The 18,218-nt window shown below is 41.0% G+C and overlaps 1 protein-coding gene across 2 annotated transcripts in view; it reads right to left on the bottom strand.

Annotated features, from left to right (window-relative positions):
- LOC132399206 (meiosis regulator and mRNA stability factor 1) overlaps window positions 1-11,914 on the bottom strand; it is a 72,705-nt gene extending 60,791 nt beyond the window's left edge. For both annotated transcript variants that reach the window (XM_059979352.1, XM_059979351.1), the window contains exon 1: window positions 11,151-11,914. The gene's annotated coding sequence lies outside the window, so the exon portion shown is untranslated. The remainder of the gene's footprint in view (window positions 1-11,150) is intronic.
- Between the last annotated feature and the right edge of the window lie 6,304 nt (window positions 11,915-18,218).

An 18,218-nucleotide genomic window follows, 5' to 3' on the forward strand; every position in this document is an offset into this window, starting at 1 on the left:
TGCCAGGAACAATCGCGATCAGGAGACCATGATCATTTACATCGTATGACATGGCATATAATGATGATGAACTTTTTGTTTGATCCACAAGCCCCCCCAGAACTATAGAACAATCGGTATTTTTTGACAAGTTTAATTGAGCCTATCACCGCAGGAGATCACTGCTTAAAACCTCAGATAGCTCTGCTATGGACAGTCCCAATCCTGGCTGCGAAAGTAGGGTTGGGTATGGGGCTAGCAACCCCATCTCATAATAACCCAGTGTTACAGAAACACCAGCAGAAGATCCATAACCCTCATCCCTGGGAGAGAAAGGATCTTTGCTTAGAAGATGTATGAAGTTATGTGGCGAAAGCCAGAAATCTGTGGAAATCCCAGGGCTGATCAACTTTCTATCATCCAGGACCAACACCAGACTGGCCCAGGACAGAGGACTCTGGTGAGTTGCTGTTGGCAACCTATCTTCCAGCAGGGTGATAGGGTTTAAGAAGAAGAAGACCTTAGATGGGACTATGTAATACAGTTGTAATATTTTTGAATTACAAAAGCATAATTATTCTTAGTTCAACTTTCAGTTGGTTACAAACGAAAGTAACAAGACATTGTTATCTGATAGTAAACACCATCATGGCAAACATTTGTAGAAAGAAATAAAAGCTATAATATAGTAACTACAGGATATCTAGAATAATATAAACCATTCAATTTTCACTGTTGCAGTCTAGCATATCAGAATAGTAAAAAATGCATAATTATGCTGATTAAGCTACAGCGTTCGTTGTAGCTCCCTGGCAGAATATGTAAGTTTGAATAGGAAAGTTGAGTTCAAAACACAAAAAGAGAAAACCTAGGCAAATCCTCCAGTAGTTAGAAAAATCTGAACCCACTACTGAGGATGCTCCTTATGAATTGTACATTAAACTTAAATAAACATTTTAAAAAAGTTTTGAAAAGAGCAGTAGCATATTCCTCAGGATCCTGAACAACATTTATTCTTCTTGCCAATACCATGTACATGTTGCATCAATTATTATACCTTTAGATTGCTAGTATAACCTTCAGCCGCAAAAGGCATTATATAAATGCAAATCACATTTTCCCTTTTATTCCACCCCCCCCAAGAGCAAAACACTTTTCCCTATATAAAATATTTGAGATCAAGTTGATAATACTTTTGTTCACAAAAATAAAACTAAAATGTTTATCTCAATTAATAAGTCGTGTTTAAACTACTTACTTAGCACTTGGGATTCCTTTTTCTGGACAGCAATGCTAACTGAATCAACTATAAAAAGGGTTATTATACATATGAATATGAATTGCTGGTCGTTATTTTTCTACCCAAGAGCAAATGATTAGGGTTTCATTGAAAATAAATTAAGTATTAAAGCATTATTTCTAAAACAGTAACTATACAGAGAATACCCACAAAATACAATGTACATTAACAAAACATAAACATCTTAACACATCATAACAGATTTAAAATTTGGAAATAAAATGAAAGATACAGCTGGGAAGATGAAGAAATAAAGGAAAATGAGATTTATAAGATTGTTCAAGCTGGAAACCAGCATGGACCTGAATGGCCCCTGTCTTAGTCAGTTAGTTATCAGTGACACTCAGATAATGGTGTCACTGATGCTGATGTATTGCTCGTTTCCTCGCACATGTCAGACATCAGAGTCATAGAACATTACAACACAGAAACAGGCACTTTGAGATTCTAGTCTGAACGACACTATTAATATGCCTAGTCCCATCGACTTGCATCTAGACCATAGCCCTCCATACTTCTCCTATCCATGTTCCTATCCAAATTTCTTTTAAATGTTGAAATTGAACCAATTCCACACTTTCACTGACAGCTTGTTTCACTCTCACCACTCTTTGAGTGAAAAAGTTCCCCATATGTTTCCTCTTAAATATTTCATCTTTCATCCTTCTCCCATGACTTCTTCTAGTATCACCCAACCTCAGATGCATTTATCCTATCTATACCCTTCATAATTTTGTATACCTCTGATCTTCAGAAAAAGGTGACATCATAGGATCGGAAGATGTAGATTCCTTGTGGGTAGAGTTAAGAAACTGCAAGGGTAAGAAGATGATGATGGGAGTTATTTACAAGCCTTCAAACAGTAGCCAGGATGTGATCTACAAATTACAGCAGGAGATAGAAAAAGCATGTCAGAAAGGCTATGTTAGGTTTGTCATGGGGGATTTCAATATGTAGATAGATCAGGAAAATCAAGTTGATGCTGGATCCCAAGAGAGAGAATTTGTCGAATGCCTCTCTGATGGCTTTTTGGAGCAGCATGTGGTTGAGCCCACTAGAGATCAGCAATTCAGGATTAGGTGTTGTGTAATGAACCAGATATGATTAGGGAGTTAAGGTAAAGGAACCTTTAGGAAACAGTGATCATAAAAATAAAACTAAAATGTTTATCTCAATTAATAAGTCGTGTTTAAACTACTTAGCACTTGGGATTCCTTTTTCTGGACAGCAATGCTAACTGAATTAACTATAAAAAGGGTTATTATACATATGAATATGAATTGCTGGTCGTTATTTTTCTACCCAAGAGCAAATGATTAGGGTTTCATTGAAAATAAATTAAGTATTAAAGCATTTTATAAAGCAAAGTGGTTGAGGAGATGTTGGAGTTGATTGTTAAGGACATGGATTCAGGGTATGTGACAAAGTAGGCCTTAGTTAGCATGGTTTCTTGAAGGGAGAATCTTGCCAGATAAATATATTGAAATTCTTTGAAGAAATAACAAGCAGGATAGACGAAGGAGAATTGGTGGATGTTGTGTGCTTGGATTTGAGACGGCCTTTGACGTGGTGCCGCATTTGAGGCTGCTACTGTTTCGCTGAACACCTACGCTCTGTCTGCCAGAGAAAGCAGGATCCCCCAGTGGCCACACATTTTAACTCCACGTCCCATTCCCATTCTGATATGTCTATCCATGGCCTCCTCTACTGTCAAGATGAAGCCACACTCGGGTTGGAGGAACACCACCTTATATACCAACTGGGTAGCCTCCAACCTGATGGAACGAACATTGACTTCTCTAACTTCTGTTAATGCCCCTCCTCACCCCATCCATGATATATTTAGTTTTGTTCCCCTCCTTTTTATCCCCTCTCTTTCTGCCCATCACTCTGCCTGTTCTCCATCTCCCTCTGGTGCTCCCCTCCCCCTTTCTTTCTCCCTTGGCCTCCCGTCTCACGATCCTTTCCCTTCTCCGGTTCTGTATCCCTTTTGCCAATCACCTTTCCAGGTCTCAGCTTCACCCCACCCCCTCCGGTCTTCTCCTATCATTTCACATTTTCCCCTCCCTCTCCTACTTTCAAATCTCTTACTATCTTTTCTTTCAGTTAGTCCTGATGAAGGGTCTCGGCCTGAAACTTCAACAGTGCTTCTCCCTATAGATGCTGTCTGGCCTGCTGTGTTCCACCAGCATTTTGTGTGTGTTACACAAAATAAGAGCCCAGGGCATTACGTGAAAGATACCAGCATGCACAGAGCATTAGCTAATTGGCAGGAGGCAAAGAGAGGGAATAAAGAGAAGGATTTTGGCCCAAAACACTGACTGCACTCCTCTCCCAGATGCTGCCTGGCCTGCTGAGTTCCTGCAGCATTTTGTGAATGTTGATAAAGAGAACCTTTTTGGATTGGCTGCAGGTGACTAGCGGTCTTCCACAGGGGTTTGTGTTGAGGCAGCTTTTTACGATGGATATCAACAATTTGGAAGATGAAATTGGTATCTTTGTGGCTAAATTTGCATATAAGTCAAAGATAAGGAGGAGCAGCAGAACATGTTGAGGAAGCAGAGAGGCTTCAGAAGGACTTAAGACAGATGAGGAAAATGGGCAAAGAGATGACAGATGGAATACAGTGTTGGGAAGGGTAGGGTCATGCACTTTGGTAGAAGAAATAAAAGCATAGACTATTTTCTAAACGGAGAAGATTCAAAAATCTGAGGTGCATAGGGATTTGGGAGTCCTCATGCAGGAACAAATGAAGAGGAATTTCTTTAGCCAGAGGATGGTGAATCTGTGGAATTCATTGCCACAGGTGGCTGTGGAGGCCAAGTCACTGGGTGTATTTAAGAGGGTGGTTGATAGATTCTTGATAACCCTTCCCTTTTGAAGAGATTCAAGGTTAACTCTCATGTCTGTCTCAGAGCCTTTTCTGTAGCAAGAGTTATTGTTAAGCAAAATTCTCTTTCCCAAGGAGCTATGCTTCGAGTCTGTGGAATTCTCAGAAAACAGCTCCAATCCCTCCTTGAACATTTGTGATGCCTTGTATGAAAACTGCTGTGCTTGGATTTCTTTCAACTGATATCTACTGTTTCAGTACCATTAGCCTCCAAGTAAACATGGAAATATAGCAGCTCTTCCACGCAATCTGCAAATCCATCCAGTTTGTTTGTGACACAAGCGGGGTAATGCCACTAGTGACAGCTTGCTCCCCCCCACTCCCAACAATGCAGCTACATAACTCCAGACGCAACTTCTGCTGAACACTATTTATACAAATGTAGGCAACTTCCATCCAGGATGCATTGAAAGTTAATAAGCACTGAAATTAGATATGCACCTAGGTCATGAGCTGGATAATGGACGTTTATCACACCAACTCATTGGGGAAGCTATTAATAATCAATGTAATGCACCAACGGTGCTCTGCACTTAAAGTTATTTCCCTTGATTTAACATTACAATGTTGGGCAAAATATGAAATAAACCACTGCTGTAAGATGGTAAACCCTCCCAGATTACACACAGGTGCTCTTTAGAAAACCCCTTCATTGTGCATGGATTTTCTGCATGATAGGTTAGCAAGATTTCCTTCAATATTACCCCCTCACACCCCCAAGCAGGAGTGTCAAGTGGTCTTTGGAGGCTGAAATCTTGCAGAGTGAAAAAATCCCACTTGTACTAGAGCAGCTGCTATCTTTGAAGATGACCTTGAGTCCAGCAGGGTACCCAGGCTGCCTACTATCAGCATTAACAACTTCACTGTTAATGCAAATGTCATGCAATCCACTGAAGAACCATCCTCAGCTAGTGTGAATAGCTTAGTCATTGATCCTTTGTCCCCTAGTTCCCACATGTGAGTAAAGATGCTCTTGTCTTTCTCCATCAATTTGAAAGCATGCGGAGGTATGTTTGATCTTCCACACATGCATAATCTGTCCTCCACTTTCTCCACAATCTGCTCCTTGAATTTATAAGCACGGTGTTCTACCTTGTCAGGATTCCTCAGAATTATTTGGTCAACAAAATGAAAACCTCACCCTATATCTACTTTGTTCTACTGTGAATGCCTGCAAGAAAATGAATCTCAGGATAGTATGTGGCGACATATATGCACTTTGATAATAAATTTACTCAGAACTTGGGATTCTCTAGGAAGGAAGGTTACATATTTTAATGTTCTGTATACTGTTTTGATAAATTATCAAAACCATTTGTCACATTTTAAATTTTGTTTTTATAACAACATATCAGATGCTGCAGACTCGATTCCTTCTGCAGTTCCCCGATGGTACATTCTACATTGGTTTGTTCTATTTCATAAAGCTATGTGACTGTGGCCTAAGATCTCCTAGTTGACATTTGCAATCAGTCTAAAGTTACTAGAATCAACTATGGAACATATGCAAAGACAACAAAATGTTACTGAATTGTCATTAGCCATATAGCAATATTGCAATGGAGCTTCATTGGCTGAGTGAACATGTTCAAGTTGTCTCTGTTCAATAAGAATGACTGATTTATTGAAAAAGTGAATTGTTGAGTTGATAACCTTAAACAAATTTATTTACTTTTGTTTTTATATTTTTTCAGAACATATATTTCCAAGCCAAAAATGCTGTAATGAATTAGTGCTTTGCAAGGTTAGCACTAATAGTGTAATTCATTTGTTACTTTATTCCTGATTTTCTTTCAAATTTGAATTTTGTCTGCCCCGGTAGGCAAATTTTTCCAAATAAATGTATATTATATTTAGTTTGTATACTTATCCGCTCTGATCATTAATAATACTTCACTTTAGATGTGCCAACTTGATTTCTTTTTAGACACCGTAGTTGGGTAAAATATACTATTTTGCCAACTCCAAGGTTCTTCGAACTTTCTGATTACTAACAATGGAAATGTAAGGTCCATTAATCAGGACATTCAAAGTTCAAGGTAAATTTATAATCAAAGTACATATATTTCAACATATACAACCCTGAGATTCATTTTCTTGCGGGCATATTTAATAAATCCATAATAGATTAACAACCATTATAGAATTAATGAAAGACCGCACCAACTTGGGCGTTCAAGCAGATTGCAAAAGACAACTGTGCAAGTAATAAAAAAACAATAATGATAAATAAATAAACAATAAATATTGAGGACATAAGATGAAGAGTCCCTGAAAGTAAGTCCATTGGTTATGGGAACATTTCAATGATAGAGCAAGTGAAGTTACCCCCTTTGGTTCAAAAGCTTAAATGATGAGGAGTAATAACTGTTCCTGAACCCGGTGGTTTGAACTCCTGTGGCTCCTGTACCTTCTTCCTGATGGCAGCAGCAAGAAGAGAGCATAGCCTAGGTGGTGGGGGTCCCTGATGATGGATGCTGCTTTCCTGTGACCACGCTTCATGTAGATGTGCTCAGTGGTGGGGAGGTCTTTACCTGTGATGGACAGGGCCATACCTACTATCACTTGAAGGACTTTCTGTTCAATGGCATTGGTGTTTCCATACCAGGTTGTGATGTAGCCAGTCAATATACTCTCTACCACACATCTATAGAAGATGTTAAATACAAGCGGCATAAGTATCTATATACTACTAAAACTCTCATGCTCTGTCCGTCTGTCAGTTTGTGACCTCCAATTAGTGCAAATGGTGCAATACAGTGGCACCTTTTTTGGCTCAATCGACTTAAAATGCACAAACTTACAGAAATTTAATGCCCCTCTCCTTCTTACCCTATCCGATATATTTCTCTCTCTCTGCCTGTTCTCCATCTCCCTCTGGTGCTCCCCTCCCCCTTTCTTTCTCCCTATGCCTCCCGTCCCATGATCCTTTCCCTTCTCTAGCTCTGTATCCCTTTTGCCAATCACCTGTCTGGCTCTCAGCTTCACCCCCCCCCCCGGTCTTCTCCTATCATTTTGCATTTTCCCCTCCCCCTTCTACTTTCAAATCTCTTACTATCTTTCCTTTCAGTTAGTCCTGATGAAGGGTCTCGGCCCGAAATGTCGACAGCGCTTCTCCCTATAGGTGTGGCCTGGCCTGCTGTGTTCCACCAGCATTTTGTGTGTGTTGCTTGAATTTCCAGCATCTGCAGATTTCCTCGTGTTTGCTGTCATCATAGAAATCGGGATGCAACACCAACCGGAACAAAAGGGCAGGGCAGCTCTATTTCAAGCAGTCACATAATACCATCAGCATGTGCAGGATTGGGACAGATCTAACTGCCACCCATCAATAAGAGATCATTAAATCTTATTGTAATGACATACTTCTCTTTCAATATTTTTATTAGTTTCTGCATAAAGGAATACAGAGTACAAGAAGATATATATTGTAAGTAAAAAAAAAGTACCAAATACATTGTATTAAAACTAGTTACAATCATAAAACCCAGTACAGGTGCCTCCCGTTTTTCAAACGTTGGCTTTACGACAGCTCGCTGTTACGAAATACCTACATCAGTACCTGTTTTCGCTAACCAAAGAGGATTTTTGCTTTTATGAAAAAAAGACGCCTGCTTTATATGTGTGTTTACCGCGAGAAAGACTACCATGACCGTGAAGCCTTGTGTGAGCAGTTCTTTGCGCATGCATGTACATGTTTTCCCCCTCCAAATCGATTTTGGCTCGCTGTCTTCCCAAGTTTGATAAGTGAAACTACAACGTACATACAATATTTCTACTTTATATAGGGTGTATATTTATCATATCATTCCTGCTTTTACTATATGTTAGTGTTATTTTAAGTTTTATGTGTTATTTGGTTTGATTTGGTAGGTTATATTTTGGGTCTGGGAACGCACAAAAATTTTTCCCATATAAATTAATGGTAATTGCTTCTTTGATTTATGACATTTCGGTTTACAAACGGCTTCATAGGAATGCTTTACATTCAGATTGTGGAAAGGAAGCACCAATGCCTTTGAACAGAAAATCCTATAAAAAGTTAGCAGATTCAGCCCAGTACAGGTGTCTCCCTCCCCCCTTTACAAAGGTAGAGTGTTCCTGCGAAACCTTTCTTAAGCCGAAATGGCATAAAGCAAAGAACCATTAATTTATATGGAAAAAATTTCCGTAAATGTGAAAATCCTCCTTGTAATGCAAAACAGGTTACTAATGTAGATCTTTTGTAAAAGTGAAGTGGCGTAAAGCGAACATTTGTAAAGCGGGCAACACCTGTACATCATGGGTAAAGCCTCCCATTCATTGAACACATCTATATGAAATGCTGCTGTAGGAAAGCAGCATTCATCATCAGAGTTCACCAACACCCAGGCCATGCTCTTTTCTCGTTGTTGCCATCAGGTAGAAGGTACAAGAGCCTCAGGACTCGTACCACCAGGTTCAAGAACAGATTCTACCCCATAACCATAAGGTTCTTGAACAAAGGGGAGAACTACATGCACTTGCCCATTAAGATATTCCACAACCATTCTTTATCTTGTTGTATCATGTTCTCAGTATTTGTTATTTATTCATATTTGCATTTCCACAGTTTGTTGTCTTCTGCACTTTAGTTGATTTTTCATTGATCCTGTTATAGTTACTATTCTATAGATCTGCTGAGTATGCCTATAGGATATTGAATCTCAGGGTTGTATATGGTGACTCATATGTACTTTGACTTTAAATCAACATAGGTACAGTATATAAAATTTACTAATTTTAACAGAGGTCTTTGAAAAGTAATATCAAGGGTGGATGGGAGGGAAGGAGTGGATACTTTAAAACTCTGATAATTCAGCACTTGATTGCTCACAAATTCTGATGGTCTAGTATCTGACTTGCTCATCAGCCTGAAATATGAACTGGGTCCAGACTGTGGGCTAGCTGTGTGGCTGGAGTCTAGGTTGGGATCCCGAACACCTAAGGACAGGAACTTCGTAAATTTGCATTTGGAGCCAGGGTCCGAGTTATTTGTACATTTGTAGTTCCATTTAAGATCACTGGCTTCATTGCAAAGTGTATCTGACTATATTACTTTAAACAAAAATGAAATAATGTGTTTAGTTTTTGATAGATGCATCAAAATAGTCCAAAATCCGCTAGTCCAACACCACTGAAGTCTTAAAGTTACCAGATTACTGAAGATTTAATGTATTTGGATTTCTACAAAATGTTCTAAAACAAAATAAGGGTTTTTATAAAGGTAACATTATCATGGACAGAAAACTGGTAGAGTGGTAGAAAACATTAAGAACAGTGATCATTTTCAGATGGGGAAGCTACAACTGTCAGAGTTCAAAAAGGACAGTACTCTCTACAACTTGTGATTGTAATTTAGAGAAAGGACAACCATACTTTTCTAAATTTGCTGATAGTGCAAAATGGGAAAAAACTGCAGGGACTCAAAGTTTATAAATGAATGCAGACGGACTGAAGATGTCCACAGATGAAAGATATGAGGGTTAGCTACATTGTTCAAAGGAACAGAGAAGCAAAATATCATGCAATCAGATTGAACACTACCTAGTTTACTTTTGCACTGCATAATTCTAAATAAATATTCGTTTTTGCTTGTAACAGTAAATATTTGACTGCTGCCACAAAACAAATTTCACAACATAATGTCTGTGATCATTAACCTGATTCTGACTAATAAATACTGGTGTTCAGATATTACACAAGAAACACAAATTTAGCATGAAATTAGGAAGGTGCACTGCAGGAAAATGAAGGACAAAAGTAGCTAAAACTGGTGACAACTACACCGGGATTTAGTGAGATCACACCCTAATGCCTAATAGCTTTCTGTCTCCTTTTTAAAGGAAGGATTTACTTGTCATGGAGAAAGTGCAGAGAAGGTTCACTGCATTGATTCTCAGGATGATGCGGGTTTTTAGCAAATTGGATGTATACTAAATAGAGTTTAGAATCATGGGCGGTGATCTTATTGAAACAGATCCGGCGTAGCTTGACAGGATAGATGCTACGAGGATGTTACAACTGATGATGGAATCAGCATTGTTTGAGAATAAGGGTCTCACGTTTAATATTGAAATGAGGCTGTTTACTTTTTTTTGCCGAAGAGTGGTATATTAATCACTGGAATGCTCTACTCGAGAGGACAGTGGATGCTGAGTCATTATGCGTACTCAAAGCTATTAAATGTGGATTTTGGACTAACGAGGAATCGAAGGTATGGGGAACAGGAAGGAAATTAAAATTAAGATCAACGATTTGTTCATCCACGCTGTTATTGAATAACAGCGCAGGATCGAACTTGTTCTGTGAATCACAGTACACAGGTACAAATGAAGTACTGTACATCTTTGGAAGCAAACTTCCAACTGTCTATTTTTATTTAGTTTCGAATAAACAATGTATTTCACAAACAGGTCAAAATTTACTTCTGAAATCCAGGCTGGAGAGAAATCGCTCCCCATTGGGTATAAGATGCTGTTCGAACGGAAACAATCCACAGGATCCCACAAAAACAAGGTATTGCTGCAGATGCTGGAAATTTGGAACACCACACACAATGCCGGAGGAACTCACACAACATCTATGGAGGGAAATAAACAGGGGCCGTTTCGGGTCGAGATCCTTCATCAGGACTGAGAAGGAAGGGGTCGGCATTCCCCCAGTCAAAGCAGTAAACAAAGCGACACACGAGGGAGATGAGATCCACACCAATCCCGATGGGCGCGGGAGAGCCCAGGCAACTACCTGCGGGTCCTCATGATAAAAATGATCTATTATTTATTTACAGACAGACTACAGGTTATAAAACAGGCCCGCTTGCCCCTTCAGCCCCTGATCAAACCGAAAGTACAAGCATTGACGCAGAAGCATTTTGCTCCTTCGCCCTAAGTGGCGGGCGGACGGCGAATGCTGAGTGACTGGGCCTGCCCACCCCACCCCCACCCCGGCGGGGATCGGTACCTGGTTCAGCCGCCGCACATTCTCCGGCCGCGCTCACCCGCACCGCTCCGCTCCGGACGCCGCTTCCGCTCGCGCTCCCCGCTCCAGCTCGCCTCAAAGGCGCGCTCTGTCGTAAAAGGAGCGCGCTTCCGCCTCGCCGGGGTTTCTCGGGCGGGCCGGCAGGGGCGCCAGCCGCTGGCCGCCGAGAGCGGGCGCTGAGGGCGCCGGAATGCTTGGTCAGGTTAACGAGTCACTCACTGGGTGCGGTTAGTTCGGAATGAGCGAACGAGGCTGTGTCGGACCGGTCGGCTAGGTAACTTTTGCGATAACTGCTCTGGTGGTATTTTTCCAATGCCTCCTGCAGGTTGTATGACACACCAGGAGCAATCTCTCTATGCCGAACTTTGTCATGGGAAAAATACTTCAAGGATGTGCTCCTCCATGTTAGTAAGACTTTAACGGTGCTGTTCTTGATGAAGGATTTGGGCGCGAAACGTCGACTGTTTATTCCTCTCCATTGATACTGCCTGACTCGCTTGAGTTCCTCTAGCATTCTGTGTGTGTGTGTTGCTCTGGATTTCCAGCAACTGTTTTGTGTCAAGGATGTGCTCAAAGCCTTGCAGAAATTACACATCCCTACAGACCCCTGGGAGTCTCAGACCCACGACTACTCAAAGTGGATAGGGACGTGGAAGGCGGTACGTTGAGGTCCACCTTACGGACAGACCAGCTCACAACCTGTCCCGCCTGTATTCCCACCAGGGCCTCACTTCGCCACCTCTCGATGTAAGTCATGCTGGGTCCCGAGGGAGTGCCAGATATTAAGTGATGAGTCTATGAATGGGACTGTGGTTGACCAGTTAGTTAAATAATGGGTGAGTTTGGTGGGCAGTTCGACAATGAATTGTGAGGTTGAACAGTTTAGTAATATATAAGTAAGTAGATATTGGAGCAGATCTATGCTGGACTGGTTAGTTCTGGACCAGATCAGGGAAAGAGTTGGTGTGGACGGTTAAGTTGTGTGTGAATTAGCAACTGAGTGAATTGATGCTGAACTAGTAAGGTAATGATTGAGTGGAGTTGTGTTGGGTGCTTAATACGGGTGAAAAGCTTTGTTGGATTTTTTTTTAAAGGGGCAAGAGGAAGAGCCCTTTTCTGTGTGAAACCATTAGTGAGCTGAACTAAATGGTGCATGACCTTTTACTGAATCAGGATGTATCATGTTGACAAGTTATTAAATTGGAGCATTCTGTACTAGCTATTTATTTAGAGATACAGCATGGTAACAGGCTCTTCCAGCTCATTGAATGTACTCCACTCAATTACACTTTTAACCAGTTAACTTACTAACCCTGACGTCAGATAAACTCTACTGCTTACTGACAGTATGAAGCTCTTCTGTACTGTAAATTCAGTAGGACAGCATGGTGCTTTTAAACAGGAGAGTGTGGTTTGCTTTGTATCAGTTGCTAAGTGCTTATACTATTCTGAATTGATTAATGAGTGGGCCTGTTCTGTGTTGGTTGTGCAGCAATATTCACACTGAATGTCGTTACTTGGTACCTGGAACACAAAACTGTTAGAGGATCTCAGTGGGATAAGAGGCATTTGTGGAAGCAAAGGGGTGGTTGATGTTTCTGGTTGAGACCCTGAATCAGTTAAGTTTGTGTTTTGCATCAGATTCCAACATCTGCAGTCTTGTGTCTCCATTTTCTGTTCTGTACCTACTTAGTGTGTTAGATGGATTGGAACTGTTCCATGCTGTTTAGTGCACAGAGAGTTGTTTAGTACCAGCCGATGATCGAACAGGAGGAGTACATTTGTAAAGAGTTTCAAAAATAATGTTTAAACGTGCTAACTGGGAGGAAAAATTGGTGAGATCCAATGTAGATAGGAAGACCACTTCGCTGAGCACCTATACTCTGTCTGCCAGAAAGAGCGGGATCTCATAGTGGCCACCTATTTTAATTCCACTTTCCCTTCCTATTCCAATATGTCTATTCATGGTCTCCTCCACACTTAGTTTGGAGGAATAACACCTTGTATTCTGCCTGGATAGCCTCCAACCTGATGGCATGGACATCAATTTCTCGAACTTGTGGTAACGCCCCACACCCACCCTCCCTTCACCATTCCCCATCACCTTTTCCCTCTCTCACTTTGTCTCCTTGTCCAACCATCACCTCCCTCTGGTACTCCTGCTCCCTTTTCTTTTTTCCATGGCCTTCTGTCTTCTTCTATCAGAGTCGTCCTTCTCCAGCCCTGTATCTCTTTCAACTATAAACTTCCCAGCTCTTTATTTCATCCCTCCCCCTTCAGGTTTCATTTATCACCTGGTGTTTCTCTCTCTTCTCTCCCCCCCCCCCCAGCTTTAAAATCTACTCCTCAGCTTTTTCTTTCCAGTCTTGCTGAAGGGTCTCGACCTGAAACGTCGACTGCTCTTTTCCATAGTTGCTGCCTGGCATAGTTCCTCCAGCATTTTGTGTGTGTTGCTTGGAGGAAAATTTGTCTTAGTTTCTTTAGTCTGCTGAAAATGTCAAGTAAAGTTGAGGTAATGAATGGAAATTAATCACTGGAGAAAAATGAGCAGTGTAGATTAATACATTTGCCAAATAAAGTGTTTGTAATTGGATATCTTTTTACTAAAGAAAGGGAGGATGTTCAAGTAAGCTTAAATTTACAGACATAAACATGGGGTTCTGCAGAGGCTGGAAATGTTGAGCAAAGTGCTGGAGGAACTCTGCAAGTCAGGCAGCATTTCTGGAATGGGAAGAACATTGATGCTTTGGGCTGAGACTCTTCAGGATTGGAAAGGAAGAAGTCAGAAGAAGTGAGGGGAGGGTTGGCAGTTGATGGGTGAGAACAGGTGAGGAGGAATTTAGGTTGGGGGGGTGATGAAGAAAGAAGCTGGGAAGAGATAGATGGAAAAGAGAAAGGGCTGAAGAAGGAGGAATTTAATAGGAGACAGTGAACCATGGAAGAATGGAAAGGAGGGGAACCAGAGGGAGAAGGTGGGGAAGTGAGAAGGGATGAGGGTAGCCGGATGAGGAATAGAAAAAGAGTAGGAAGGAGGGGAGTGTGATAACAGCACGTTATAGAAATTGATGTTTGTGCTATCAGGTTGGGGCCACCCAGATTTCAGATTCATTTATTTATCATGTGTACATTGAAGCATAAAGTGAAATGCATTGTTTGAATTTAAAAGCCAACATAACCTAGGGATGTGCTGGGGGAGCACCTACAAGTGCCTTTCTATTGCCAATATAGCATGCCCACAATATTCAGCAGAATAACACAAGTAACGATCAAGTAATGAGCAAAACAAACACCTTTCCTCCCTCCCTACCCACACGACCTCCAACCCAGGACAGATTGCCTTTGGACTCCAGTGAACTCAGGATCTCACAGACAATAGGCCTCTGACTTCCCCAATATCTCTCAGACATCGGGCCTGATTTCCAGAGCAGCCGACCCAGGATTCTGACCTAAATAGAAATTGGGTGTTGTTCCTTCAACCAGAGTTTGGCTTCATGACAATAGAGGAGGCCATGGACAGATGTCAGAATGGAAATAGAAAATTGAATTGAAATGGGTACCCCTCTGGAGATCCTGTCTTTTGTGATGGACAGAGTGAAAGTGCTCAATGAAGTGGTCCCCCAATCTATGTCGAGTCATCAATGTAGAGGAGGGAGCACCAGATACACTAGTTGTTGCCGGAATACTCTCCTCACCTGGAAAGGCTGTTTGAGACCCACTTACAGAGATAAATACTACGAGAGAGATCAGTGTGGAGGGATGAGCGGACAAGGGGATCGTTTAAAGAGCAAACTCTACTGAACTAGATGTGTGGGTGGGAAAGATCTCCTTAGTGGTAGGATCTCGTTGTCAGTGTCTGAAATTGGAGAGAATTATATGCTAGATACAGAGGTTCATTGTTATGACTGCAGGAGGATTTAGAGTTTTGAAGCAGTTTAAAGTAAAGTCAAACAGATCATAGCTTTAAACAGAGCATTTATTGCCCAAGGCAACATCAGGAGAAAATTTGAGTTCCATCTGAAGAAATTTATCTAAATGGACAAATTGTTCTGAACAAGTTAATGATACTGAATGCTAAATAATTTTGAAGCAACAATTACTGCTCTAATTGCAGTGTGAGCAATCTTGGGAACAGAATAATATGAGGGGTGATTGATAAGTTCATGGCCTAAGGTAGAAGGAATCAATTTTAGAAAACCTAGCACATTTTTCAATGTCGTCCTCTCCTACATTTACACACTTAGTCCAGCAGTCATGGAGCATAGTGATCTTGGACTTCCAGAAAGTGTTCACAGATGGGTGATTGATAAGTTTGTTGCCTAAGGTAGAAGGAGATGAGTTATACAGCTGTCATTACATGCACATGCAGGTCAACTCTTTGATTATGCAGAAAGTTTGATGTTAATAACTCATCTCTTTCTACAAACTTATCAATCACTCCTGATGAGTTATTAACTTCAAACTCACAGGAGGATTGCTCCAGAAAAGAAATGGTTCCAACAGCTTTTTGTCTAGCTTTGCTAGTGCTGTTGAGAAGGGTTTAAACTAGTTTGGCAGGGTAATTCCAACAGGCACAGAAATGAGGGGTGTGATAAGGCAAATAGATGGAATGCGAGCTAATGCATCCATTTTAATGCAATGAATCAAACTAATAAGGCAAGTGAATTGAGAGTTTGATTGGCACTTGAGCATATGATGTTGCTGCAGGTACAGAGAGATGTGCTGGAAAGAAGATCAGGACCATTAAATCAATATTGCAGGGTACAGAAGGAGAGTTGCTTTAAAAAAAATACAATCTTGATTGAGGAGTTCATTACTGCATTCATGAGGGAGAATATCCTAAAAAGTTATTCAACTGAAGTCTTGAATAGAGCTGAGAATCGATCAGGATGTGGTCACTCAGGTGATATACTACAGCCCTCCAGAAAATCAGCAGGTTGTGGAAGAGGAGATTATAGAAAACTTATAGAGGTGTGAAAGTAATGAGATTGTAGTAATAGGTGATTTCAACTTCCCCAATATTGAGAGCTCCCAACATTGCTCTAACATAGATCAGTGAAAGCCTGAGGTAAAAACACCTCATCTTCTGTCCAGGCAAATTGCATTAATTGGGACTCTAATAGGAACATATGACTTAACCCCTGGTCCTTTTATATAAATGTCATCTCATTTGGGTAAATGCAGAATTCAAGTTTACTCAACTGTTCAATAATACCCCAGCACCAACTTCTTATTCAATTCCTAAAAAAGCCTATTACTCAGAATTTATACATCTCCATCTTTAATTTCTGTCTCGTCAGGCCAACGTGAAAGCATCCTTCAGGAGGAGGATCCCACAGAAAGCATCTGGTCCAGATGAGGTACCTGGCCATTTTCTGAAGACCTGTGCTGATCAACTGGTTGGAGTGTTAACTGGTATCCTTAGCCTCTCGTTTCAGCAGTCCAAGGAACCCACCTGTTTCAAGAAGAACATGGTAACCTGCTTCAATGACTAGAGACAAGTAACACTGTTTCGCATCCACTGTGATGAAGTGCTTTGAGAGATTGTTGATGAAATGTAACTGCTGCCTGAGGAGCGACTTGGATCCGCTCCAATTTACCTACTGACACAACAGGGCAACAGCAGATGCCATTTCATTGGCTCTTCCCTCAACCATGGACAGTGAGGATGCATCCATCAGGATTCTCTTCATTGACTACAGCTCTGCATTCAGTACCACCATAACCTTCAAAACTTATAAGCTCCAAGACCTAGGCCTCAATACCTCTTAGTGCAAATGAATCCTTTATTTCCTCTCTTGCAGATTCTAGTCAGTTTGGATTCTCAACAATATCTCCTCCACAATCACCATCAGCACTGCTGCACCACAGTTGTGTACTAAGCTCATTGCGCTACTCAATTTATACTTGCAACTGTTGCTAAGCACAGGTCCAATGCTATATTTAAGTTTGCTGATGACGCCACTGTCCTTGGCCAAATCAAAGGTGGAGACAAATCAGCACAAAGAAGGGTAAAACCAAGGAGTTGGTTGTTGAATATAGGAGGAGGAAACCAGTGGTCCATGAGACAGTCCTCATTAGAGGACCAGATGTAGAGTGGGTCAGCAACTTTAAATTGCTCTGTCTTATTTTAGAGGATCTGTCCTGGGTCCAGTGCGTAAGTGCTATTACAAATAAAGGAATGGCAGAGACTCTACTTAGAAGCTTGTGTAGTTTTGGCATGACATCTAAAACTGACTTTCTTGGAGTTCTTGACATTCATGTCACCATCAGCCTCATCTGGTCTCTTCACAAAGATGTAGTCAAGAAAGTGTATCAGCATATTTGCTTTCTTGGGTGCATGAGAAGATTTAGTATGTCTTGAACTATGAGCTATAGAAAATGTCCTTATGGGTTGCATGTCAATGTAGGAACACAACTGCACTGCTCCACCTTGGAGAGCGATAAACACTACAGGATGTCCCTTCCATCAGTTCAGCTTCATGGTGCATTGGTTCTCAGTTTAGTAGTAAGGATGCTTGCCACTCTGACTATTTCCTTTCTCTCTTCTGCTTCCGTTGGGGGGGGGGGGGGTAGGAGGAAGAGCTTGAAAGCCTGGAAGTCCAGACTTATCAAGAACAATATTCTCAACTTCTATCAGATTTCTGAATTCATCACCTCTTCCACACCCCCTTTCCTGGTGATGCTGCCACATTCTTGTGTTGTTATTGGAATTGGTTTATTGTCACATGTACTGAGATGCAGTGAAAAGCTTGCATACAGATTAAATCATCAGATCAAATTTTGATTTTTGCCAAGGAATTTGCCTTTGATTTGGCCGAGGACAGTGGTGTCATCAGCAAATTACAGATCCAGTTATGTAGTGCATTGAGGAAGATCAATGCAAAACAAAAACACAGAATAAAGTGTAATGGCTGCAGAGAATGTTTGCCTGCATTACATTTTAAATTCAACCTCTACAGTCATTTTGGCATTTCTTTCTGCACTACAGTCTTTGCACTATGCTGCTGCTTTATGTTAGTATTATGTATTCATGTACAAATTCACCACCTC

This window comes from Hypanus sabinus, chromosome 9 (assembly GCF_030144855.1).
Source record: "Hypanus sabinus isolate sHypSab1 chromosome 9, sHypSab1.hap1, whole genome shotgun sequence".
Classification (NCBI taxonomy): domain Eukaryota; kingdom Metazoa; phylum Chordata; class Chondrichthyes; order Myliobatiformes; family Dasyatidae; genus Hypanus; species Hypanus sabinus.